This window comes from Dipodomys merriami, unplaced genomic scaffold, assembly GCF_024711535.1.
Source record: "Dipodomys merriami isolate MVZ:Mamm:240054 unplaced genomic scaffold, mDipMer1.0.p SCAF_1, whole genome shotgun sequence".
In the NCBI taxonomy this organism is placed as follows: Eukaryota; Metazoa; Chordata; class Mammalia; order Rodentia; family Heteromyidae; genus Dipodomys; species Dipodomys merriami.
The window spans coordinates 69095127-69121516 of NW_027202270.1; the positions used below are offsets into that span (position 1 = coordinate 69095127).

At 33.2% G+C, this 26390-nt stretch overlaps 1 protein-coding gene and 1 non-coding gene across 2 annotated transcripts in view; one reads left to right on the forward strand and one right to left on the reverse strand.

Moving 5' to 3' along the window:
- The window catches only part of Arhgap15 (Rho GTPase activating protein 15), a 644233-nt gene that overhangs the window by 395115 nt on the left and 222728 nt on the right, over positions 1-26390 (reverse strand). The gene's annotated exons all lie outside the window — the stretch shown is intronic.
- LOC138835678 (U6 spliceosomal RNA) lies at positions 18449-18558 on the forward strand. The gene has a single exon (XR_011374694.1). It is a non-coding gene; the product is annotated as a U6 spliceosomal RNA (small nuclear RNA).

The following is a 26390-nucleotide window of genomic DNA, read 5'->3' on the forward strand; positions in this document are numbered from 1 at the left end:
CTTTAGTGTATGAGTTTCTTTTGTTCATTTATGGTATATGTGCATATGTGAATGTGTGTTAGAGAGAGAAAAAAGAAAGAGAGAAAGGGGAATGAACACACACACACACATATATCTATATAAATATATGAATTGGTAGATGAGGGGATAGATGAACACATATGCATATATAATATGTAGAATACATATATAGAAGGAGAAAATATAAGCAGGAGCCTAAAGAATGTCTTTCTTGGTCTGTTGGCCATTTCAGAACTTTGGAAATGTAATGGTCAGTTCATTAGAAAGAAACATTGGTAAAAAAGGAAAAAAAGAAGGAGAAAATCTAAAATACATATATGCAGATAGATAGATATAAATACTAGCATAGAGTATCAAACAAAAACTCCAGGTTGCCAAATAATATCTATAAAACTCATCACTATTACAGAAGAGGTCTCACTGACTGAGCATTGTTAAGTGTTTTCTGTTCATTTTGTCAGAATTACTCCAACTGCTTTGTCTATTCAATAACGTTATCTGTCAGAATCAGTCATAATTAGATTCATTTACTACAAAAATAACAATAGCCAACAACAAATAGAAACCATAAACTTCCCAAGAATATACTGTGTCAAATGTAGTAGCAGATATTAAACAATTGACAATGGGGTAATAAAAAAGGAAAGGGGGAAAAAGTAATTATTAAGCTAACAAGACCTATTGGCTGACATCACTATTTGAAATAGGAAAAAACGCAACAAACATTTCACTTGCATTTATAGAATTTTGTAAAATGGACAAAATGAGAATATTGGAGCTCCTCAAAGCTATACAACACCACTGAAAAACGACTATGAAATTGCTGTGGTTGCCTATAAAATGTGTTTAACTTAAATCTTCTTGTGGCTCTTGGCACAGTTATATTCAATGTATGTATGTGAAGTTGCAACCAGGGAAATTGAGGGGATAGGTAGGATTCGGAGAGATGGCAGAGATTGATGAAAAGGAAAACATTGATCCAGATATGTTGTACTTAGAACTGTACTTACAAACTGACAAGTTGGATTGAAATGCCTTTGTACATGTATATAAGGATAAAAAACAAACAAACAAATAAATAAATGAAAAGATTCTTAACTGTAATAGAACAAATAGTATAATGATTCTGAAATGACATAGGTGATATTTTCTATTGGGTAATTTTACATAGGGAATTCACCTAGATCAAATACTTTCAAAAGGTAGAACAAATAGTATAATGATTCTAAAATGACATAGGTGATATTTTCTATTGGGTAATTTTACATAGGGAATTCACCTAGATCAAATACTTTCAAAAGGTATATGTGATATAATCCATGTGATTTTGATGTAGTAGTGCTATTGAAATCGAAACCCAGATACTGACATGTAGTAAGTAAATAATGGATAGAATTTAAGTTTTGTTTTAATTTGGATATTAATAGGAAAAAAACCTAAATATATCAGAAGAAAGTTCATATGTTTGCACAAGCCCGGTTTAATCTTCAATGTATGTATGCTTATATTGTTTTCATATTAGTAATTTTTTAAAATTTTATTTTAAAGATGCTGTACAAAGGGATTGACAAGAAAAGTATTTGTGATTTTGGTGCATAAATTGATGTGGTTCTTCTGTACCAAATAAGCATTATTTTAGTTAAGTCTTACTTCCTGACCTACTAGTACTGATACCACAAATGCCACAATATTACATCATTACTTGAGGAAAGAATGGATTTCTGAATGAGATATATCAATGGAAAAATATTAACCAAATCATATGACCTACTTAAAATTCTACTTCTGGGAAATGAATTATAAAAATGTAGTAAAAATGAGAAAAGCTTGCTTTTTGTGAAAGGTTGTTACATTTTTATACAATATCCTTCCATAGTATACCTGAGCCTAGAATTGTCTCACTGAATCACAAGAGATAAACACAGCTAGAATGAAAAATGTATTATTAGTTTATCAACATTCGATTGAAGTTTTATATCTATGGATCAAAGATTAATAACAAATTGCCACTGCATTGGAAATGAAGGAAGCTGGAATGAGAAAGTTGTCAAGATGGAAGTCTGTTTCAAATAGATAGATCTACATTACATGGTTACCTTCTCAAAATGAATTTTAAAAAATAGGCTGAAGAATGTTTTTCCTTAATTCTATGCTTCATAATTAAATCATATACAAATCCACTTTTAAGCCCTAAGGATTGTCTACTTTTTGTTTTTGTAAGAAAATGAAGAAATAAATTTTACATAAATTTCCATTTTAAAGGAAAATTGGCATAATATTTATGATATTTACAGTCTTTCCGTGATATGGTCTGTAGTTCACAAAAACCACAACTTAGGATAAAGAATAGATAAAATATGATCCGTGAATACTATTTGAAGAGCACAAGTATCACTGAATTAGATTATGCAAATGAATTGAACAATATACTAGGAACATAGTTATAAGTTGCTTTCTCATATAGTATGCAAATGTAAAAATTGCCTTTGATTTAGAACCAAATTCTGCCATTTTAAGAATTTACTACCATCAGTGTTTATTTTGCATGATTATGTGCAATTTCTTCTAATTTTTTTGGGGGGGGGCTTCCTTTCTATATGTTATAAAGCCTGGATGTGTCACTATTTTTCTGTACAATGAAGTATTAACTAAATATTTAGCTATTTTAATTTTCTTCATTTAGTATACATTTAATTGCTTCAACTCTCAAGAATAACTTTTTAACTACTATACAATAACTCATTAATTACTATACAAAAATTGTAGTGATCTAAACAGTCTGTTCAAACTAGAGATGGGTGAATGAAATTAGGCAAGACAGTCATTTCAAAAGTCTAGTTTTCTTATTTAAATTGAATGTTTCTATATTCTTTGGAGAAAATATAGTTCATTTTGTTTCTCAATTGCTTTCTATTAACTACATACCTAAGTCTTCCCAAATACTCTTGTTTGAAGCCTGAAAATAACTCTCATATGCCTTCTGACCAGTCAGGTGTTAGTTTTTCGGTTTGCATCCTCTTCCTATATGATCACTTTTATTACAGTATGTAACTTTGCATGTGACAGTCACAATTTGAGCATGTCATTGTAGTTCTGACTTTAAAACCCAACCTCAACACAAGTTTTCATAGCTCTAAATTTCCAGTACTTCCCATTGAACCACTGGAAATTTCTAATACCTTAGTAAAATATAAACTTATTTTAAAATTTCCATTTCTGAAACTTTTCCCATTATATCTTCCTATTAAAACCCAAGAAAATGATTCTGAGTAATCGTCTTCATCTTCATCTTATATGTTCATAATTCTCTAATGCAGCTCTCATCCATTCTAGGAAGTTTTCATAGCTCTTTGCATCAATCATGCACTATGCATACCAATAATTAACAGTTTTTCACACTGTACTCTAATTTATTTGGTATGTTTTCATTTGCTTCTATTTTGCTTCAATCTTTTTCAAGGGTTCTCTCCTAGAAATTGTATATGGCTTAACATCTATACAAGTTTAGAAAGTCTTGACTAATGGTGTTCACATACATGTATAACTTTCTTATCATTTAATACCACAAAAGATCTATATCTTCTTTCAACTGTTTTCCATTTTGTTTATTCACCTTTTAATTAACTCTAATTTCCCAACCTCAGGTGTGTAGATTAAAATGAGCAGTCCTTTGAATTTGTAAATTTATCTTCTTTTATTTAGTTAAACCTTATAATATGGCTATAAACAAGGAGGCTGGCAAACAGCAGCACAGTGAATCCAAACCTAATTTTAGATGATCCACATTAATGCTGTTTCTAACAAACATGCAGTGGCTTATTTTATAAACCCTCCTAATAATAAATGAAGCAGGAATTACAGAAATTAAGGATAATAAAAAAGAAACAACAAAAAAATACGTCGATGAGAATAGGAAAGTAAAATGGAGATTGCAAAAAGAAATATATAAGGAAAAGACACAGAGAGAAAATGAAAAACTCCTGAAAGATAAATTAATGTATGGCCGAAGGCAACGAATGTCATTTAGTAATACATATACTGGAAATAAAAATAGAGCCAATTAGTATGAACAAGAATCAAAAATAATCAGGAGTCAGGATAAGCAATATGCAGGATAACTTGCATAAGATCCAGAAGATGGCAAAAAGAAGGTGAGAAAGAAAAAAATGGTAAGAAAGGAAAGCTGGCAAATAAAGGAGAAGTGAAATTGAAAAAGAAAACTAAGACATTTTCAACTGCAAGAAAAGAAAGAGGTCAGATCACTAAGGAAAGGAAGAGATAGTTTATTGAGTTCAAATGTAGAGGAAATAAAACAAAGTTCTTTGGCCTCAGTGTCAAAAAAAATAAGACAAATATACAATGTTAATGAGACAAATATAGTTATACATTTCCTAGAAGAAAGAAAAAGTATTGAATCAGGAAATTAAAATTGTTTTGGAATACTGAATCAATTAAATCTTTTATTTTCTTCTTCATGCTACATTCTACTCCAAAAAAATGTAATGCTAACCAATATTACTATTGCAACAATAAACAGTTTTAGAGCTGATTACTGAGTCATACCAATTATGGAAAGAACATAAATTACTCTTTTTTAAAAATCTGTTTTAAAATATCTAGTAAATTCTAGACCAGCAGAGGTGAGTAAGATGATGTTGACAAAGACAAATACTTTGGCTATCATTTACAAGTAATTTAAAGTTTAGTAGTCATAAATTATTATATGACTAGGATTCCTTTTCAATTGGAGTTTATAAAATATATTTTTCTTAGATTTTTAAATATCAAATACCTAGTAGAGGTTTCTTTTGTTGTTATGAGTTATTTGAATGAAAGTTGCATTAAGCTAAGTAAAGAAATTTCAATAATAAGCTAGAATATAAGGATTTCATTTTTAATGACTATTCTTTAAGACAAATTCCCTAAAGGTAATTCTCAAAGTAAAGTCAACATGATACACAATTTTGAGTATTTTGTATATTGTTAGAATTATAACTTTGACGTTAAAGCAAACCTTAAAGCAAAACATTACTTGTAATTTGTGATCTTGTTTTCTATTATTTTATTATACAAATACAATCTGGACTAAGATCAAATGCTTCTAAGATACATTCATTTTTTTGATGTTTTTTATTGTAAAAATAGTGTACAGAGTAATAAGTACATTACCTATTGAATATTGTTACCTCCTCCTTTGTTTTTCCCCTACCATCACTTCCCTACCCACCCCCCTGCCCGACTCCCTCCCTCCTGCCATGTCCCTATCTTGGGGTTCATTTAACTTAAAATCATCTTATATGGTCATATGTACATATTCTTTGGCCTTTTCTGCTTGTCCTTGACTTATACTAGTTGTTGCAAATAAGGGAAACCATGGGACCTATGTTTCTTTGGGCCTGGCTTACTTCATTTAATATATTTTTTTCCAAGTCTTTCCATTTCCTCACAAATGTGGCAATGGCATTCCTTCTGATGGAGGCATAGAATTCCATTTTATGTATGTATATATATATATATATATATAAAGAAAATATGTATATAAAAATAATTATATATTAAGAAAATATGGTATATATATACCATATTTTCTTAATATATAATATATATTTATACCATATATATATACCATATTTTCTTAAGTCAATTTGAATGATAGGTGTTTGTTCATCAGAGATGAAGAATGTTCAAACCTTGTAATGGAAATACACCTTAGACTATATATGGGAGGGTGTTTTCAAAAATTACCTAAGGGGAAAAGATTTGTCCTAAATACAGGTGGTACCATCTCAGAGATTGGGTCTTCAGATTGAATAAATGGGGAAAAAGAAAGAGGGCACAGAAGAATATTTCCCTCTCTCATTCTCATCTACTCTTACTTTGTCTATTTTCTGTCTGTCTGTCTGCCTGCCTGCCTGTCTTTCAGTCTCACTCTCTCTCACACAGCCCATTTACTGCTTTTGTTTTGTTTTGTTTTCCTGTGCTGGGGATCAGGGCCATTGTGTTTGCTAAGCAACCACTCTGCTATTAAGACAAAACTAGTCTCTTTGATAAATCCTTTCTGGTGATTTACCTTGTATAAATATGTAAAAGATAAGACAGTGAAAAGATGAATGGAAGGGTTGCTGTGAGCCAGATTAGTTGACTCATCCCTGAGTGCATAAAAATAATAGTAGGCCAACAGTTGTCACAATCTAATATAAGAGATTGTCCTTGTATAAGTGCAAACCAAAAAATAAAAGCTGCATGAAACAGCTACAAATTTTAATATCAAAGATTTAGATTAAGAACTGAAACCATAATTTTATACTGGATATATGAAAATGTTGCATGCTTATTTTATCTTAGTAGGTACCCAGGTTCCATTTTCATCTCTCTCTTCCTACACTCCTTCCTACTCTCCTTCCTTCCTTCCTTCCTTCCTTCCTTCCTTCCTTCCTTTCTTCCTTCCTTCCTTCCTTCCTTCCTTCCTTCCTTCCTTCCTTCCTTCCTTCCTTCCTTCCTTCCTTTCCTCTGAAATCCTTTTTTCTTATTTGTCTTTCTTTTTAAAAAGAAAAATGGTTGTAAAATTGTGACCAAAACAATCCATACAAATTAATGTAGGTAAAATTGTGTACATATTTGGGCCATGCATGTTTTGAAATTGTAATTCAATAACACTATTGATTTTTTTGTTTGAATATAATTTCTTTTAGACTTTCTTAGCATTTACTTTGCACTTATATTTTCTATAATTCTCTTCAGTACATATTGAAAACAATATGTTTATGCTTTACATCATTTATTAAATTTTAAGTTCTTGGAGTATGTATTTCTTCAAAAAATGGTGAAATGTTTCCCATCTATACCACCACTAATTGAACGTTAAATTATTTCTGTGAGAGAACAAAATAATTTTCATATAAAATTTCATAGAAGGAAAATGGATTTTGCATAATAGCATAAAGATTAAAATTTACATCCTAGAACATGCCTAAAATACCATTATATTAGTAAGAAATCTATTCATTTATATAATGAAATGAAATGGATCATTTTTGGAATGGCACCCTCCGGGACTTACATTTTTTGCTTCTTTCTCTAAGAGGATATGTATTAAAAAGGTGCTTCACCAGTACTTCTTATAAGATACTATGTAGTCTTTCTCAAGTCTAGCAATGACTGTCTTTGTGTAAAGAAGCTTTGTAATGTTAGCTTAATGATCCCATCAATCACTTTAAATTTTGCGGTAAAAGTCATGGTTACCTCTTCCACTCTATATTGATTAGTAGAAGTTCTCCAATTTAAGATTTTTCTAAATTTCACTCATTCAAACTGAATTACATGTGTGATTGCTATTTCACTTATTTAGCATGTATTCATTAAATTTTTACTACTGAAGACCAGTTTTACATGGCAAAATATATTTGAAAGAATATGACAGGCAAAATGCATCTGTCTGTCTGTCTGTCTGTCTACCTTCTGTCTGTCGGTATTTTTTGTCAGAGCTTAGGATTAGTCTCAGAGCCTTGTACTGACCAGGTGATATGCTCTTCCTCTGAGCTAAATGACAAAACCCAATGTCTATATTCTTATGAATTTAGCATTAAGGTAAGTTTGAAAAATATTAACCAACAATATTAATTAACATAAATCTATGATAATCATAGGTATTATGTAGAACCTTAAAGTAATAGATATTGTTTATAGGAATTTAATGAAAGAATAATTTATTATAAATAAATGGGAGCATGTGATAATGATAGGTGTTAAACAAAGCATTATGGTAATAAGATAGTAAGTAGAATGAACCTACTTTTTATACAAGCAGTAAAAGAAATCCCCAGCAATAAGTGAATATTTGAATGACTAAAAGAAGAAAACCAAAAAAAAGATCAGAAACAAGAGTGTTGTAGAACCAAGGATATAGTGGAGACAAAACCCCAGAAAGTAGGGATTAACTTCTACAAATAAATTAAAGAAGAGCAGTGTCACCAGAGCAAAGTGAAAAGTGGGCAATGGGATGAGATGGGTTTGCTATGCTTAGAGGGGGTTGTGGAGTTATGAAGAATGTGTTAAGCTATAAACTGATATTAGAATTTTGTCCTAAACAGAATGAAAACTGGTGTAGAAATTTGAATAGGTAAATGGCTTGATTTCCTTTACATTTCTAGAGACAACTCTGGTTATCATAGAACCATGTAGGTTGAGAGGTGAGAATGGAAATATGGCCAAGAAGGAGATTGTATCAGAATCCCACAAAACAACTAAGGAGACTTATACCATGTAGAGAGAACATAAAAAAACAAAATAAAAACAAAAAAAGGATACTCAATATGCTTTGGTGTAGGCTGAGATGTCCTTGTGTTCATGTAGATTTAGATAGGAGTCCAGAATAAATCCTGCATTATATCTTGATGAGACAAATAGTTGAAGTAGGTTGTTCATTGCCATGAGAATGCCAACAGACACACAGTTTCAAAATGCTTGCATTTTTAGCATGCATATTACAAAGTCAAATAGAGACATTAAAAAGGAATTGAAGATATAGATCTGGAGGCCTATGGAAAAAATCAGACAAAGACTTTGGTGTCAACAACCTATAGATTGTATCAAATAACAGTCCTGAATAAAATAAACTAGACTACTGTGGATATTAAAGAAACACCAGTGTTGATGAGTGAGCCCTGGGAACCTTTACAAATACAAGGAGAAAGATGAAGTACTATTAGGAGAAAGAAGAAACATCACCCAAGATCATGATGCCAACGGCCAATGTTGTTTTATTGTCATACAAGAGTGCAAACCCTGGAGTTTAAAGAGCAGTGTAATCTTGACCCCAGATGTAAATGTTCAGATTTCAGGGAGGATGAAGTGGAAAGACAATTATACACCAAGGTGTAACTCTGATAGCTCAGAAGAATACTTAAACATGCAAGAAGAACATATCTATCTACCCAGATTTCAGCATCGGTACAAGTGATTCAGAATAGTCTTTCAGAAAGGATATCACCTTAAGGGTAGATACCAGAGAGATGGATGGGAGAGGAATTAGAAAATATGGCTAGATGGAAGAACATTCATGTTAAGCAGAGAAGTTTGTAAAAGAGAAAACTTAATGTTTGGTAATGTGTAGATGTGTTTTACAAAATAGAACTTAGATTAGGCATCAAATGTAAAACTGAAGGCATCAGCAAGGACCAGATCATGGAGAGTATATAGAGAGCTTTGAAAGTTATCTAAGTCTATGGTGACTTAAAGAGAAATTATTAAACAAGAAGCACAATTTTCAGGTTACAATAAGCCCCTTTGAATCCAGCCCTATGAGTATGGCTTAGAGTGGGTCAAAAGAACATACAAATGGTATTTAGGAGTCTAAGGAAAGAAGTTAATCAAAACATAATGAACACCCTAGGCAAAAAGTTGATAATGCAAAACCCTACTGAAGTAAGTGTTTCAGATAACAGGTCTTAATAAATTTAGTCACTATTTATAATTAAGATAGAGGGTAAGTTTGAGCCAGTAAATTGAGCTTCTTAATTTGGAATTTGGTCAGCAAAGACTGGTAAATAATTCCTGACAGATGGCAACACAGAATCTTCCATGACCATTAACATCAAGATCTCTGCTTTATCCTGCGTCCAAGAGTTGCAACTTCTGACAATGTAGTCATTTCCAATTCTATAATCGGTCACTTGCCATAAGAGTACAATTCAGATTTAAGGAAATAAGAAGTCTGTCTTAATTAATAATGTTTGTAATAATGTTGATGCCTGAGATAATAATTACTTAGAGGCTTTATACACCACATGATAATTGGCATATGCCACTCTGATGTCTACTAGATGACACATCAAAGATGTGATTTACTGAAGATTTACTAGAGATCAGAAGCCACCTCCAAGGATTTTGTTGAATTGGATTTCTAATCCGGTGTTTAGTACTTTTTTTTTCTTTTTTAGAGGAAGCTATACTTTTCCTCTCTGCAAACTGGGGAGTGTAGATTCCTAAAAAATGTGGGACTCATATATGGAAAATGGAAACGACATTGCTTGTAGCAATGTTCTAAAACATAAGAGATGTTACAAAATCTTTCCCCTAGGCTTATATTTAAAAATTTCCATTCTCTTTTCAAGTGGACAAAATTGTGTTTTAAATTATTTGTCAAAATTGTGCAATGAGAAGTTTAAGATACAAAATATCAGGTAACCAGTTAAGTGTTCACCTTCTTGACTTGTTTCATGTATGTCTGAACCACTTTTTTTGACAATTAATGTACTACTTGGAAACATAACCTAGATTGTGCTGTTTGTTTTTATGTAACTCTTAATGTGACTTTGATTTTTTAAAAATCTTCATATAGCCATAAGGCTGTTTTGTGGGAGTTCAAAATGCTAGAAATCACCCAACAAATGCTATAATTTTGTAGATTCTGGCTGGCTCTATTCCTGTAAGCAGGAATTCAAACCCAGATTTTTCAATTCTAATGCCTTTTCTTAATGAATCTGAAATAGAAGAACTATGTCTTATTAAATTTTATATTCTTTTTTTTTTTTTGGTCAGGTCTTGGGGCCTGAACTCTGCGCCTGGACGCTGTCTCTCAGCTCTTCAGCTTAAGGCTAGCGCTCTACCACATGAGCCACAGCACCACTTCCAGTTTTTTTCTTTTTTGTTTATGTGGTGCTGAGGAATTGAACCCAGGGCCTCATGCATGCAAGGCAAGCGCTCTACCACTGAGCCACCTTCCCAGACCCTATATTCTTTACCTCTTTAAAATATCATGCTTAATGTTTTGTTTTTATTAACATACACTGTTGTATAAATAGTTTTCCTGATCAAATCAATCCCTACTCTCTCATTCTTCCTCTATCCCTTTTAAAACTTACATTGCTTTTGTTATTTTTTAATAGTCTGGCTTTATGCAGACTATGGAAACTGTTATTCTTCCATTTATTATTCCCATGCAGCTAGGGTGACAAGCACCCGCCACTACACCCAGTTTTATGTTTTAAATTTATTGAGGTGCAATGTGGCAAACTTTTTCACCAAGTTATTCTCAAATCATGATTTTTCCAATCTCTGAGTAGATAGAATTATGGGCATGAGGTATCTCATCCAACTTATTTTACGTTTTTTGTTGAGTGAGAGTTTTTAAATTGTTCATATGTATAAGATTATAGATTAGTATTTCAATATTAACAGAAATGTGACTTTACAGGAAAGTTGCACTGTTAGAAGTAACCTTAAAAATATTCTATCTATGAAGTAGTGAGAGAGATATCAACATGAGTGACTAATATGGCCGGCCAGTAGTAGTTAAGAGTTATGATATTTCACCTACTGCTCAGTCCATTTCAAAACCTTAGTTATATTATCCTCTAGCTCTTCTGGGTTATTGCTGGGCAGCTGATGCACAATTTCTTCTTTGTAGGATGCTTCTCTGATGGAAACAAAAATTATTAAATTAGCCATTCCTTGCCTGCTTGAAAGCCTATGAAATTATCTCTAACACAAAAGAAAAAGGAAGGAAGTACTTAATGTCAAAAGTAGAAGTATACCTTCATTCCCTACCTGAGTGATATGACTACTTTCTGATTCTATTTTAATGTAAAAAAAAATTTCAGTGGCTCAGACCTGTAATCCTAGTTACTTGGGTGGCTGAGATCTGAGGATCTTGATTCAAAGACAGTTTGGGCACAAAAGTCCCTGTAAGGCCCTTGTCTCTGATTAACCACCAGAAAACCAGAAGTGGAGCTGTGGGTCAAAGTAATACAGTGCTAGCCTTGAGCAAAAGAGCTCAGAGACAACGCCCAGACCCGAAATTCAAGTCCTATAACCAACAAAACACTAAATAAATAAAAGTAACATAAAATAATTGAAATTGTTGCAAATGACATATTTTGATGTGTATATTTTTCTGATACAAACTAGCATGACTTAAAAATAACATGCTCATTATTGTATATACAAATGTGATATGCCTAAAATGAATTATAATTAATTTGGTTGTTACATCTCTTTACAGTGTTGATCTACACATATCTCAGATTAGGGCATATTTCATCACTTACAAGCTAAAGCAGTGAAAGATCTATACTTTTTTATTCCTATATAACAAATTATGGAAAAAATATTAGGACATATGATGAATGAAAATATCATGAAATGAGTTTTGAAGAAGGTCCGTAAAGTGATTAAGATAATTTCCCAAAGTACAAATAAGGATAAACTTTTTCAAGATTGGCAATATAAAAGGGGAAAAAGAGTAAGATATAAGGATTTGGCTCAGGTCATGGAGTGGAGCACTCAAATCATCCACTGACACAAATGGGGTAGTGGGAGCAATTTGTCAGCTTGGAATATGTAGATAATTCCATGGACTGATGACAGCAGTAAGAAATTTGCTCAAGTCAATGAACTTAATGTAAGTATGCCTAAGAATGATTTGCATAAAGGAATGTTGCCTAAGAGAAAGGCATGAAAATTCAGTAGGGAAAACTAAGGAATTTTGTAACACCCAATAGGTAGATTCAAACTAGTTTTTTTTTTCTTTTCCCTAAATCTGTGAGGTAGTAAAAATCATAATCAGAAGAATTTGTTTTTCCTCACATCTGATTATTATGTAGATAGAATATGTTTAAGTCAATCCTGCCCTAATGGAATATGTTATCATTTTATACATATTTTGTTTTATATGAATACTCCATGGTTTTATTTTATTGGATATGTATGCATTTTACCAGTTAGGTTTTTTTTTTTAACATTAAACAGATGGCACTTGCTATCCCTTTTATTATAAATGATTAGAATTTGGCTACCCACTCAATATTTTTATTTTGTCTTTCTGATTTATAATGTCTGTGTTGATGAACCCCATTCACACATATAAAAACATACATAGACATATATGTGTATTAGAAAAATAACTAATCATCTAATATTTTAAAGAATAACTTATAGAAAAGCATATGCCAGGGTAGATAGAACGCTGCATACTATGTATTTCCTTATAGAAGGAAAATACTTCATATTTATAAGCATGTATGAAATATTTTCCTTAAATGAGATACAGTTTTGTAAAGAAAATAAAATGCCTTTTACTATAAAAATAAACGCTTCCTCTTTCTTATTTTTTACTCAATATATTTTCTTTCAGCCACAAAAATACAGTTCATAATAATTTTTTTGCATAATGTCACATTAAATGTGGCTTTTAATTATTGGTTTTGGTGATTTTTGAAGATTTTTGTATTTAAATGGCATACACATTTTCAATCATGTCTTAATTACTTTTAAAAATGCTGCACTGGCTTAGGGACAAGACAGATAACTTGTTAAGCATTTGAAATTTCTGAGCTGTTTTCTCAGTTCTGGCAGTCACTACCCAAGTCCAGATTGTAACCTCCTTTCTGCCTCCAAAGCCTGCCTTGGCTCCGTGTCCAGTGAGGGATTATGGATTTAGCAAGGAAGGTAAGTGTGACTACAAGCATTGGCTCACCATCTGCTCCCCAGCAGAGCATGGGCCAACCTGCATTGCCTGCAGCAAGACCAGGGCACTGTTCTTCAGCCAGCCCTTTCCAACCTGGCTCAAGGCAGAATGCACATTCAGTCAGATGATTAGGTCTAAGTAGTCCATATGTAACAGAATATTTTTCCTAAATACCAAAATGAAAACAAAATGAATGCCATTTTTTTCATTCTCCTTACTCGATACATCAAGTTTTACACAAATAAATACTCTCTTAAGGTTTATGCAAATGATAGAAAAATAAAACTATGCATTATTTAGCAGTTCTTCCTATTTCAAGATCTAACAGACTTTATTCACAGCATGTTTTTCCCTAGTTTATGCTGGCCTTCTTTTCTGATTCGAGTTTTTAATTCATCTTTTTAAATTATTCCTTTTTAAATCATTATCTTGTGTCTTCATAGATTTTCATGTATTAATCTATTATTAATTTTTACTATACTCACTTAATCTTAAATTGTTTAAGGCTCTTTTAAGAGTAAACACTTGCCTCTGCTTTAAAAATAGCTTGTACTTTAACATTTTGCCTATTTGATCCAGTGGCCTCATTCAAATCGAATTGTCAAATAAATTATCATTTTATTATGGACACTTTTTATACAGAATCATCAAGCATTGAACAGGATGTTTAACCTTTGGGTTCAAGAATTAAGATTATTTTTCAGTCTTCCAGAACTCAGATTTTTAGTTATCAATATTCATATTTTTTGCATTTATTAATAATATGCTATTAGGTCTTTAGTATTATGTTTTAAGTCAAGTGCTTTATAAAGAAGAGATTTCCATAAATAGCAGGAAAACATGTACGTGTAGTAGCTTTCTGCTTCTTTTAGTCCTGTTGCTGATGTGAGCACACAGAGTGAAGAGGAAAATAAGCTGAACAAACACCTCACCCTTTTTACTTAAACTGTTGTCTGCTTGACTATAGAATGCACACAGAAAACAATCTAAAATTGTATAACCCATAATACAGTATATTAAATTACAACATTGGTCAGTAATGGAAACTTATTCCCAGATATGAATTATTTACAGCCCATTTAAGTAATCCATATTCAGGTGTGGCAATGAAAAAAAAAAGTACAACATAAATCTTTAATGCTGACCGGTTGAGAGAGCAGAGCTGAGGATTACAGACATTTTAAAGAAAAAAAAAACTAAACAGATTGATATAGCCTGTTCAGTGGCTTACTGCACCAGTGTGCTAATAAATTGACGGATGGCATGTCAGGGGTAGGAGTTGAAATCCTAGCATTTCTAACTAAGGCAGAATCTAATATCAGACTACCAAAATAAAGAATCTCTGAACCTGGCTCTTACAGAAAACAGCCTGTGCTTCTTTTTGTCTGTGCAAGTGTTCAAAATATCATATTTTCACATTGAAAATCCATGGAAGATGTAAAAAAATTAACTCAGTAACTGCATTAGTAATTTCGACAAGCTACATACATTTTGTTATAAAACAGAGAGGGTATTTTAAAGGTAAGCATTTCTTTTTCTTTTTCACAGAGTTAGGGCCAAGGCTTTATTTGGGGGAAAATAAACTTATCAAAGAAATCCCTTTAATCCGGTTTTACATTTCCATAGTATGTAGAATAGAATTCACCCACTGACTAGAAGAAGGAAAGGAAGCAAAGACTTCCGAAGTGTTTCACACTATTTTTTTTAAATACAAATTGTGGAAGTTGTTAGCTACTTCAAACAACTACAAAAGATGATGGGATGGTGGGGGGAAGACTTTCACATTGCAATTTCTTTTGTTTCCTGGAGCAGTACCTATATTAATTCATCTTACAAAGATCATTGCTCAAGAACTAAATTTTGCATATATTAGAAAGCAGAATTAGCATTGCACAGTGTACAACATTCCACGCTAACTTCTCTCCAAGCAACCATTAAAGGTCATGTTTTGACGACTGAATGGCATGTCGGCACCTTGGTTCCCTGGAGAGGCATTCCCCAGGTACATGCAAAAGGTTATTAAATTACCTTCTAAGCAACACTATCTCTTCGGAGGAAAATAATTACAGGCTTTTAGAGGCATCAGAATGCTTTCTTTCTTTCTTTCTTCCTTTTTTTTTTTTTTAAATAAGATGAAGACGCAGTACCTAATGACCATTTTTGTGTGTGAGTCATATAGCCTGTCAGTGGTGACAGGACAAATGAGCGTAATGGCATAGCTTAAAGGGGAAAGGTTCATTTTAAATAGTGACAAATAATATTTAAATGGCATTGTTGGAGACCCATCATGCTTGTAAAATGTAGTTTGTATCTCTTCTTCATCCTTTAATTTCATCACTGTCAAGTGACATTAGCTACTAACATGCAACATCAGGTGCAGATATAATTTTTAACTGTTAAATGTGCCCATAACCAAACATAATACATCTTGATTTTTTTTCCTGGATTGTGAGGGTAATATGGATAATTTATTCCATAATTTTTCTTAAAGTATATCTAAGGGATTTCATTGTAGAAGACAACTTTGCTAGATGGTTGAATTAATAGTTTGAACCATAATATCTTCAATGCTATTTCTTGTCAAGGTTCAAAACTGAAAATGACTTAGCTACTGTAAATAACAAATGTATAGTTATTGGACAAGATCTACAGCTGTTGTGATCTTACCAAACCAAATCTAATGACATTTATACAGTATATACTTGGAACAAGATGGTACCCATAAAACTGACCCTCTTTTAACACTAATGTATAACTTCAAAACATGTAATAAGGGTAAATCACAGAGCTGAGAAGTAAGATTTTTCTATTCTTTGTCTAGTTGTGGAACTTGACAAAAAGTCAACCAACAATCAATTCAATTTTTTTCAATTTTCTTGAGATAATGCAATGCCATAATACAAACATGTAAAAATAAGAAAGTGTGAAGAGAAGTAAGTGTTAAAATAAATTAGTGTTGTGCATAGAATTGTGATTCTAATTTCCAACTTTCATATAAAACCTTCTAATTGTTAAATATTTTTACACAGCTTCATCACATTTATTGCTACTTTATTTTCAAATCACTTAAGCCAAAACTGGAGACAGTTTAGGTACCTTTGAGTTGTTAAAAGTTATAGCCAATTTTCTGAAAAATTATACCAGCTAAAAACACAACATTAAATATTTACCCTGTTGGATGTTAAAAAACGCTTACAATGAAAAATGTTCACATATTGACTATTCAAAATGGCCTTCACTTTAAAATTGTGAAATGGAAGGGATTGCAGATGTACAAGAATAAATATAAAAACAAATGAGTTGACTTGAAGTGTTGCCGGCTTTCATAAACATGCTACTGCAATAACATGTGACATTAATATTTAATTACAAAAGCACTACTGCAAAATCTTTGAAATTAATGTTTTGCAAAATTAACATTCAGTGCACAGAAGCAAAGTCGTTCCAGGCGCGACTGTGATTAACAATGCCATTCACTTTACATATTATATTAATATATTATTCAAGCTACGAATTAACACCTCCTAATTTAAATAAGGTGCTACATATCATGATGAGCTAAAATGCTTTGCTTAAAATGGGCCGTCTGATTTTAAGCAATCTGTGTTTATCATTTAATATTTTGTTATTGAATACTGTTCTCTGCAAAGCTCCTTCCATTTTAATTTCAAGAAGAGGAGACCTCATTAAACTGGTGCCTTCCGTTTCTAGGATTACTATGCCATTTGAACCATATTTTGTTTGCTAGCTAAGCCAGCAGTACTGAAATGCTACTCTAAGCATGCATGTGCTCCTGCACAGCTATACTGCTTTACATTTAAGGTTCTGAAAGAATTCTATCAAGAAAGCAATGTGCCACTTTGCCATCAGTGAGACACTTGTTTCCACGAATGTGGCCACTACCATTGTGCCTTGTGTCACAGATTTCTACAAGTTTGCTCAGACTGAGACGAATGCAGTTCCTGGGAGGGAAGAGCTGCAGTTTTAAAACTGCCTCTCCTCTCTACCATCCGAGCGCACCAGTTTCCTAGGGAAGTGTGAAGATACTTGGAAACGACATGAATTTCTCCTTCTAATCTATGAATGTGGATAATTGTCATTCTTGTTCAGTTTCCATTCATCAGGAAGTAGTTCAGAATGCCATTTCATTTTTGCTGAGGTCTATGCAAATGAGAGGTTCATATTTCAAAAAATAATAATATCTGAGCAGATGAAATTATGACACAAGAATCATCATATTTAAGCCTTAAATGCTTGCTCTGTTTTTTGGGAACCACAATGATAATTTTGGTTACTGACATCCTTGAACTGAAAAGACAATTACTGACATTCTCAAGAAATCAAATGCTAAGACATCTCAGGATAAATTCTGTATGTTCAAAAGCAGTTTCTAAGCTATGATATGGTCCCTGAGTTTCCCCCTCAATCAATGTATGTGTGAAAATGATAACCTTGACCTGTAGTCATTAGAAAATTTAGCATCCTGGAATGAAAAAGAACATTCATTTATTCATTTCAGGTTCAAGATCCATAGGCACTAATCCTTGAAATCTAGCCAATGTTGCATGATTTCAACTCGGTTCTCCATTTATATAACTGAATAAGTAATAGTTCTGAAACCATGAAGAAGTAGCTAAAAAGATTTAACAAGGTAAAACCCACTGGATATTAGTCTAAACATAGTATGTTAAGACTAAGAGGATATTTACCAATAACTAGGAGCAATAAGGCCCAATTTGTTAAAAGTGCAGCAAATCCCACCATATTTTACTTGCAGGCCTGTCCTCACCTTGGCTTTGCCTTTAATAAAGTCATTTAATACTCAGTGCTTTCTATTTTAAAGAAAAGTTGTTAGGGTAGCCATCTTTATTTTCTGAAAAATGAATTGTTATTAGTTATCACATCATTTTATAAAGTTATGTCTCCGTTTTAATACTTTATAGTCTTTTAAAAATACAAGGAGTGTTCGCTTCGGCAGCACATATACTAAAATTGGAATGATACAGAGAAGATTAGCATGGCCCCTGTGCAAGGATGACACGCAAATTATTCGTGAAGCGTTCCATATTTTTATGACATTGCCCCATTTGTTAGGAAATGGAAAGACTTGGAAAAAATTATATTAAGTGAAGTAAGCCAGGCCCAAAGAAACATAGATCCCATGGTTTCCCTTATTTGCAATAACTAGTATATGTTTGAGTCAAGCAGAAACGGTCAGATAAGTTGATATTAGGCAAAATGAACCCCAAGAGAAGGACTCAAATGTTTTTTTTCTTTCTTGGTATTGCTTCTAACATATTTATAAGATATTTCTTTCTTGCTTTGTATGTCCCTTCCCCACGGTATAACCCCTGCTTTCACTGTATTTGATGTAGATATAATTTGTGGAGGGGAAGGTAGACCCATTGCAACAATGAGATGCACAAGACATTATGTCGAAAAACGAACTTTACAACTTTGGCGTGGGGGGAGGAAAGTTTGGGGGGGAGAGATGGGAAGGATGATAAGGGGAAACAAAGGAGGAAGCAACAATGCTTGATAAGAAATGTACTCATTACCTTACCCATGTAATTGTAACCCCTCTGTATGGTATTTTCACAATTAAAAAAAATAAAAGTACAAGGAATTCTAAATTAGAAGTATATTATAAATGAAAGAATTATTTTGGTAATCAGAATATTTAATGGAAATTTCTTTTGTATTTGGTGGCACCAATGTTCGAACTTAGATCCTTGCATTTCACTAGACTTGTTTGCTAACAACTGGTGCGCTGCTACTTGGTTCATATCTCTTGCCCTGTATTTGGTAACTATTTGGTTATAGAATCTCATAGAAATCTCCTAGGAGTCTCGTAGTTTTTTTCCTGATATGAGTTCAAACTGTAATCCTTTAGATTTCAGCCTCTTGAGCAACTAAGATTAAAAGAGTGAACCACTAGTGACCGGTTAAAATATGTAAAGGAAATTTCCAAGATTATTTTTCTATGCTTTACGAAATTGGGTGACATATTTTGTATGTTCAATTAGCAGATTTAAAAAATGTGGAAGAAATTAGAATTCCTACACTGACTTAATTATTTTGGTGTATATAATTAGCTTCTGTCTTTCAAGTAAAACAATTCCTGAACGATGCTGCCAAAGCAAGCTGGGTCAGACATCAGTTATTCAGTACATATATTGAAAACAAAGGGAATTCCATTATTACATCTTTTATACACACAATTAAGCGAAGAAATGATTTTTAGCAGAATGTCTCACAATTTTGGTGTTGATCTGTGTTATATGCAGACATTCCTAGATGGATGAAGCTATGGATAATTTTCCATCAGGCATTATGGGACCATGAGCCACATGTTAGAAAATATTATTCTGAAATAACAACAAAAACAACTACTAATACAAATCATGGACCACTGAAATTATATCGCAAATATTCAGTGTTCTGAGGAAGGCACATTTTAGAGTTATTAGTTTATTATAATGATTCTATTCATTTTGTTCTATTCTATGACTGTAGATGAAAGAGAGAAGCAAATATAAAGGACTATTAAATAAATCTTTTATTATTATTGTCAAAGTGGTGTACAGAGGGGTAACAGTTACGTAAGTTGGGTAATGAGTACATTTCTTTTTGAACAGTGTAACAAATTTTTAAAATGTTATTTTTTAATCATTATTCTTGAAAACATATATTCATTTATTTAGATAGTAGTAGGGCATTAAAAAAACTCTTATATAAATGCTTCCCAAGCTATAATTTCTTTGGAAAACATATAAGATTCTAAATAATTCCTAAATATGCTAGCATATTCTATGTCAAACAGTAGGGGGAAACATTGATAATGCTATAATACAAGATGAATCAAAAACATAGGATAGTGGGCAGGTGGGTATAAACAAGGTGATTCAGGGAGCAGTTTTGTCAATTTGTTCTAAGGTAATGATTTTCTAGCAAATCCACACCTTGTGAATAAATATGTGCTAAAAATAGTGCACTGGTCCTAAAACATTTCTTTGATGTTTCATATATGTGACTGCTTTAAATTGAAATAATATAATGAGACTGTTTCTTCCAGAAATGAATACCGCTCTCTTTATAGAACAGAAAAATAGCATATTCCTAATTCCATGTCATATAACAGCAAAGCTCCAGGGTACCAGAGTAGTTCATTTTCTAAATGCCAATTAGCAATTAGTTCAATTTTATTGATGTAGACACAAGATTGAAAAATGAGGAATCTTCTGACATTAATCCTCCCACCAAAAGTCTACTTAATCGCAAGCTAATGTAATTACAGAGGCCGAAATTTGGGCCTCTGTATAGTCATCACCTATCCCCCCAGGTGAAAAAGGCCCATTCCTGGTACAAGAAATAGACCTCAGAGTCTGGCAACTCTCACCACCTGGGGCCAGTTCTGTTCATCACTGGCAAATGTCTTTTGTCCATTGAAGCATTTTGCTTAATGAAGGTTGCATTTGGTTAATGATGTTACACCTAGAAATTCAGTAGCTTTACTCTCATTTTCTCCCTTCATCCTGCCCCCTTTTTTCCCTTTTCTAGGGAAGGGACAATTATGTGGTACTCAGTTGATGCTCATCTCTTTCATGATATTAAAGCATCCAATGGAAGGAACATGATCACAAATAACATCTTTTAAAACACTTAACCAAGTTATTGCTGATAATTTTTAGACAAAAATCATTGTAAAATTAGATCATTAGTCCTTGTATCCATTAAATAATACTTAGGAGTTCATGTTCGGTACAAGTGGTACACTCCTGTAACCCTAGCTACACAGGAGTCTGGGATTTGAAGACTGGTATTCAAAGCCAGACAAATCTCAAAGACTCTCATCTCTAATTAACTAGCAAAAAGTTTGAGCTATGACTCAAACAGTAGAGCAGTAGCCTTGAGCCAAAAAGCAAAAGGACAGCATGTGTTAGAAACAATCACATGAAAGAAAAAAAAAAAAACATTTGAATACGTATCTTAGGGTTCATTTCCCTAACATCACCTTATCTGATATTTTCTGCTTGAATCAGACATATACTAGATATTGCAAATATGGGAAACCATGGGTCCTATGTTTCTTTGGGCCTGGCTTACTTCACTTAATATAATTTTTCCAAGCCTTCCCATTTCCTAACAAATGGGGCAATGTCATTCTTTCTGATGGAGGCATAGAATTCCATTGTGTCCCTCCCCCACAGTATAACCCCTGCTTTCACTGTATTTGATGTCGGTATAATTTGTGAAAGGGAAGAGGAAAAACAGATCATTTAAATAGGGATACAGGTGGACCCATTGCAACAATGAGATATACAGGTCGTTAAGTCAGAAGCGAACTTTACAACTTCGGTGAGGGGGCCAGGGCACGGGGGTGGGGAGGGGGGGAGAGCTGGGAGGATTGAGTGGGGGGGCAGGGGGAGGATGGGAAGGGAGGATGAGAAGGGGAAACAAAGGAGGAGGCTACAATGCTTGATAAGCAATGTATTCATTATCTTGCCCATGTAATTGTAACCCCTCTGTACAGTATTTTCACAATAAAAAAAAAAAGATTAAAAAAAAAAGACAGCATAAGTCCTTAAGTTCAAGCCTTATCAGACATAAAGAAAAAAAAGCATCAATTAAGACTTCATATGAATGCACATACTTTTTATATTTTTATTGGCCTTTATTAGTAATGAAGAAGGACTCATTTTGATGTTTTCATATCTGCATACAATTTGCTCCAATCAAATCTATCTCTTTAATTACTTCCCCCATTTCCTAGCCCAAATCTAAATACTCTATTCTATTTTCACACATACATATAGAATACTTTGGACATGTTCATCTTTCTATACTTTTCCTTTCTTACCCTTTATTTTCACTGGTTCTCACTCCCAAACAGACTCTGTTCTATGCACATATTTTTTGTATAATAGTTTAGTGGCAAAAATATCATTTGTATACTTTATGCATTTTTAAGCAGTTAACTTTTACCAGTACATGATGTTTGCTGTTCTTCCAGTATTATATTTTTTCTCAAAGAGACCTAGATGTATTTCTGGGTCCTTTGGCTTTTCATAATGGTATCATATGACAGATATTTTAATAAAGCCCAGTTTGATATGCATAAAGATAGTTGAGACGACTAAATGTTTTACAATTTCTATTTGCTCATTGAGGCTCTCTTACCAAAAACAAATGCCACATTTCATGAGGAAAAAATAAATAATGAAATAAAATAATGGATTAGCATCTCCTACATGATTCTACCTTAGCTTGTATATAAAACAAGTTACAATACATTTCTGAAGACAGTAGCCTTTCTTTCAAAAGTTAAGCAATGTTTTCGTTTCCATTAAAATGTGAAGCTCTAGGCTGAAATTTCTCATTACATATATTAGAACTCAGGCAAGTAATAAAAGACTTTCGTTGTTTCAATGGAAAGCACAAAGGAGGTACATCAACATGAGGAAGGTATGCTTTTTTAACAAATAATTGAAAATTAAAGACATTCTTACCATCAAGAGATACACTCTTTTTTTGATGTCTCACACTGTCTAGAAGTAATGGTTCACATATGTAACTCTAGCTACAGGGTCACTGATAGTTTGGAGGACCTTCACTCATGTGAGGCCAGCTTAGTCAAAAATGTTGTAAAGCAATTCCCATCTCAACAGATAGAAGTTGGGCTGTGGTGACATGAACCTTTCTTCTCAACTACAATGGAAGCATATGAAGGAGGATCATTGTCAGAGACTGACCCTGGTCAAAAGAGATAGCTATAAAACAGGAGGCACTAAGTTCAAACACTAGTCATGGCTCCCACTGATTGGGTGGAAGAGACATAGTTACAGTAACTAAAGCTGTATTTTTGTGGCAACAAAATATATTTTTATATTTCTTTTCTCCATTTGAAAGCATAATTAATAGTTAAAGAAAATAAATAATGAAAAGATACATCTAGAGGAGATAATCTGTAATAAATACTTATTTTCAGATATTTGTTTCAAAAGTCCTACTATATGTTATAGCTATTGTCACAAATTTATCTTGAAATGGAGGACTCAGTATAATTATTCAGCTGATAGTATTTTCTTATCCATGCTTCAAAAAGGAAGGGAGCATAATTGTGCTACAACTGAGAAAGTGAGGCCTAGGAAGGTAATAGATTCACTCTACGAAACACAGGAATTTAAGCTATCCCTGAAATTGGCCTCCCTGGATTTCAGCTTTGTTGATTGCTTTACTGACCTCTGAAATTTGCTACTGGTACATAAGAAAATAAACTCATCCCCCTGAACATATGTAGTCACATCATTCTAAAAATAGAAGTGATATCGATTACACATTAAGAGATTTATATAAAGGTCTCGTTTTCTAAGTAAAAAAGAAAATTCAGGGAACAAGAGAAAGAGAGGAAGAAGAGGAAGAGAATGGAAAATGCATCAATTGGCCATGGTGGAGAGAGAGAGAGAGAGAGAAAGAGAGAGAGAGAGAGAGAGAGAGAGAGAGTGTGTGTGTGTGTGTGTGTGTGTGTGTGTGTGTGTGTGTGTGTGTGTATGTTGGTCCCAAGTCTTTTTTTTTTAAATAAGTTTTTTTATTATGAAAATGCCATACAGAGGGGTTACAATTTCATGGGCAAGGTAATGAGTACATTTCTTATCAAGCATTGTTGCCTTCTCCTTTGGTTTTCCCCTACCATCCCTCCCCGCCCAGCTCCATGTCTTTAACTCAGGGCCTGAGCATTGGCCTTGAGCTATTTAACTCAAGGCTAGAATTTAATCACTTGAGCCACTTCTGGCTTGAACTCCACTCCTGGCTATTTGATGGTTAACTGGAGATAAGAGTCTTAAGGGCTTTCCTGCACTGGGCTGGCTGTGAACCCCGATCTTCAGATCTCAGTCTCCTAAACCAAGATTATAGGCATGAGTCACAGGCTGGCACATTGTAGAGCTATTTTAATTTTCAAAGAAATCCTCCACCAATTTCAACATAAGCAGCAATAACCATTTTGTAAAATTACAACCTAAATGACGACATCATTTTCCATCTTTAAGAATGAAGGGAAATGAATATACGCGTGGACAAGCATTCATCCTAAGAAGCTGGTCAGAATTGCAGCTACAGAAGAGAAAACAGGAAATGAGGCCGCTTTGGAGATAGTAGTGGGTTCCCATGCCTTTTAAATAGACTTTGATGAATTGATCTTGTTTCAACAATAGTTGATGCTTTCAGCAGTTCCTTTTATCCTCTCCCTCAAATCGATCTGAATTTCTTAGGAGCTCAGAATGAACATTTTTATTGGCTGGCACTCCTAAGTGTTGACTGGATGAACAAATAAAAAGGCACTACTAAACATTTTTCTGAACTACTTCCAGCAAATCACAACACAAGGCCACCTTGCTCTAAGTTCCTTTTAAAAGTCATTGGGGGTGGTCTGAATAACATGACAAGTCTATGGTGGCCTTCTGCATTGCATGTTTGCATGTGTTGTCTAGGATAAGTTGGAAGTTATTTTGTTTCTTCCAGTACGCAAATTTCTCTTGCATAAAAATATCATTAGAGTTTTACTATCTGTCAAATAGTTTAAGAAAAGTTACCTTCTTGCTGTCTGAACATGAAACACTTTAGACCAAAAAAAAAAAAAACTACTTCATATAAACATCAAAGTCAGGAAGCAATTGATGAATAAAATGGTCTCTGACTTAAATTGCTTTTCACATTTTCTTATTTAGAGATTGGTAGTTAATTTCCATATGAATAGTTTCTGGACTTTCTCATCTTTTGCAGAGGGTCAAGATTGTTGGTAGGTAGAAGAGTTTTTTACTGTCATCACCGAAATTATGATTATTTAAAATCACAGATAATTCAGATTATCCTATAGTACAAGATGAAATGAATCATCATATATGCAAATATCCACCTCCAATATATTGCTTATACCTACAGGCTCTGAAACAAACACCTTTTCACCATCATTAGCAATATGAATGCTTCATAAGTACCAGTGGGATGAGACCACTTCAAACCACTCTCGGGGATTACAGGTGTAATAAAGTTCCAGTTTAACACTGTTTGTTTTCTGTTTCATTAAAAGTTCAAAATAGCAGTTTTTAGATCTTGTGAGTTGTCAAGTGTAATTTTCAGGTCTGCAAGTTGTTTAAAGAGTTAAAATGTCTTATGAAGTGACAAAGGCACTTTGGAAAACATAATGTGCCTATCACAGTAGAACAATATTTCACAGAAACAGTGCACATTCGATGACTGTCAGAATTTACATAACTTACTCTGCATGAATTAACTATGAAGCATAAAACTCAACTTTGCTTAAACACACACATACGCGTGTGCGCACACACAGAGTAACTGTCACACGATATTTTAAAGCATTACAACCATCAGCACAAGTATGGAAGAAATGACTGTGACATACGACCTTAGTGTGTTAATACATTACAAGGAGAAACAAATGTGGTTCTGTTGGAAAAACTTGCATGAAAATGGGTCCACATTTGACCATGTTTATGGACTCATTGAAATGGACACTTGTCTCTGATGTCCATGACCACTGCTCTGATGGATTTAGGGTAATGAACTGGCCTCACACAAGAAAGCTCAAGCATATCAGGATCTTCTGAAATTATTAACTGTTAGGAAAATGAATTTCTGATATTTAACATCTGTCCTATAGATTTTTCCCATTTATCTTCTGATCAAAATTTCAAGTATGCCAAAAAAAACAAAAAACAACAACAAAAAACCCAAACACTGAAACCCTAAAACAAACAGAAACACACACACACACACACACACACACACACACACACACACACACACACACACACACACACACACACACACACACACACACACACACACACACACACACACACACACACCAAGTCAAAAGGAC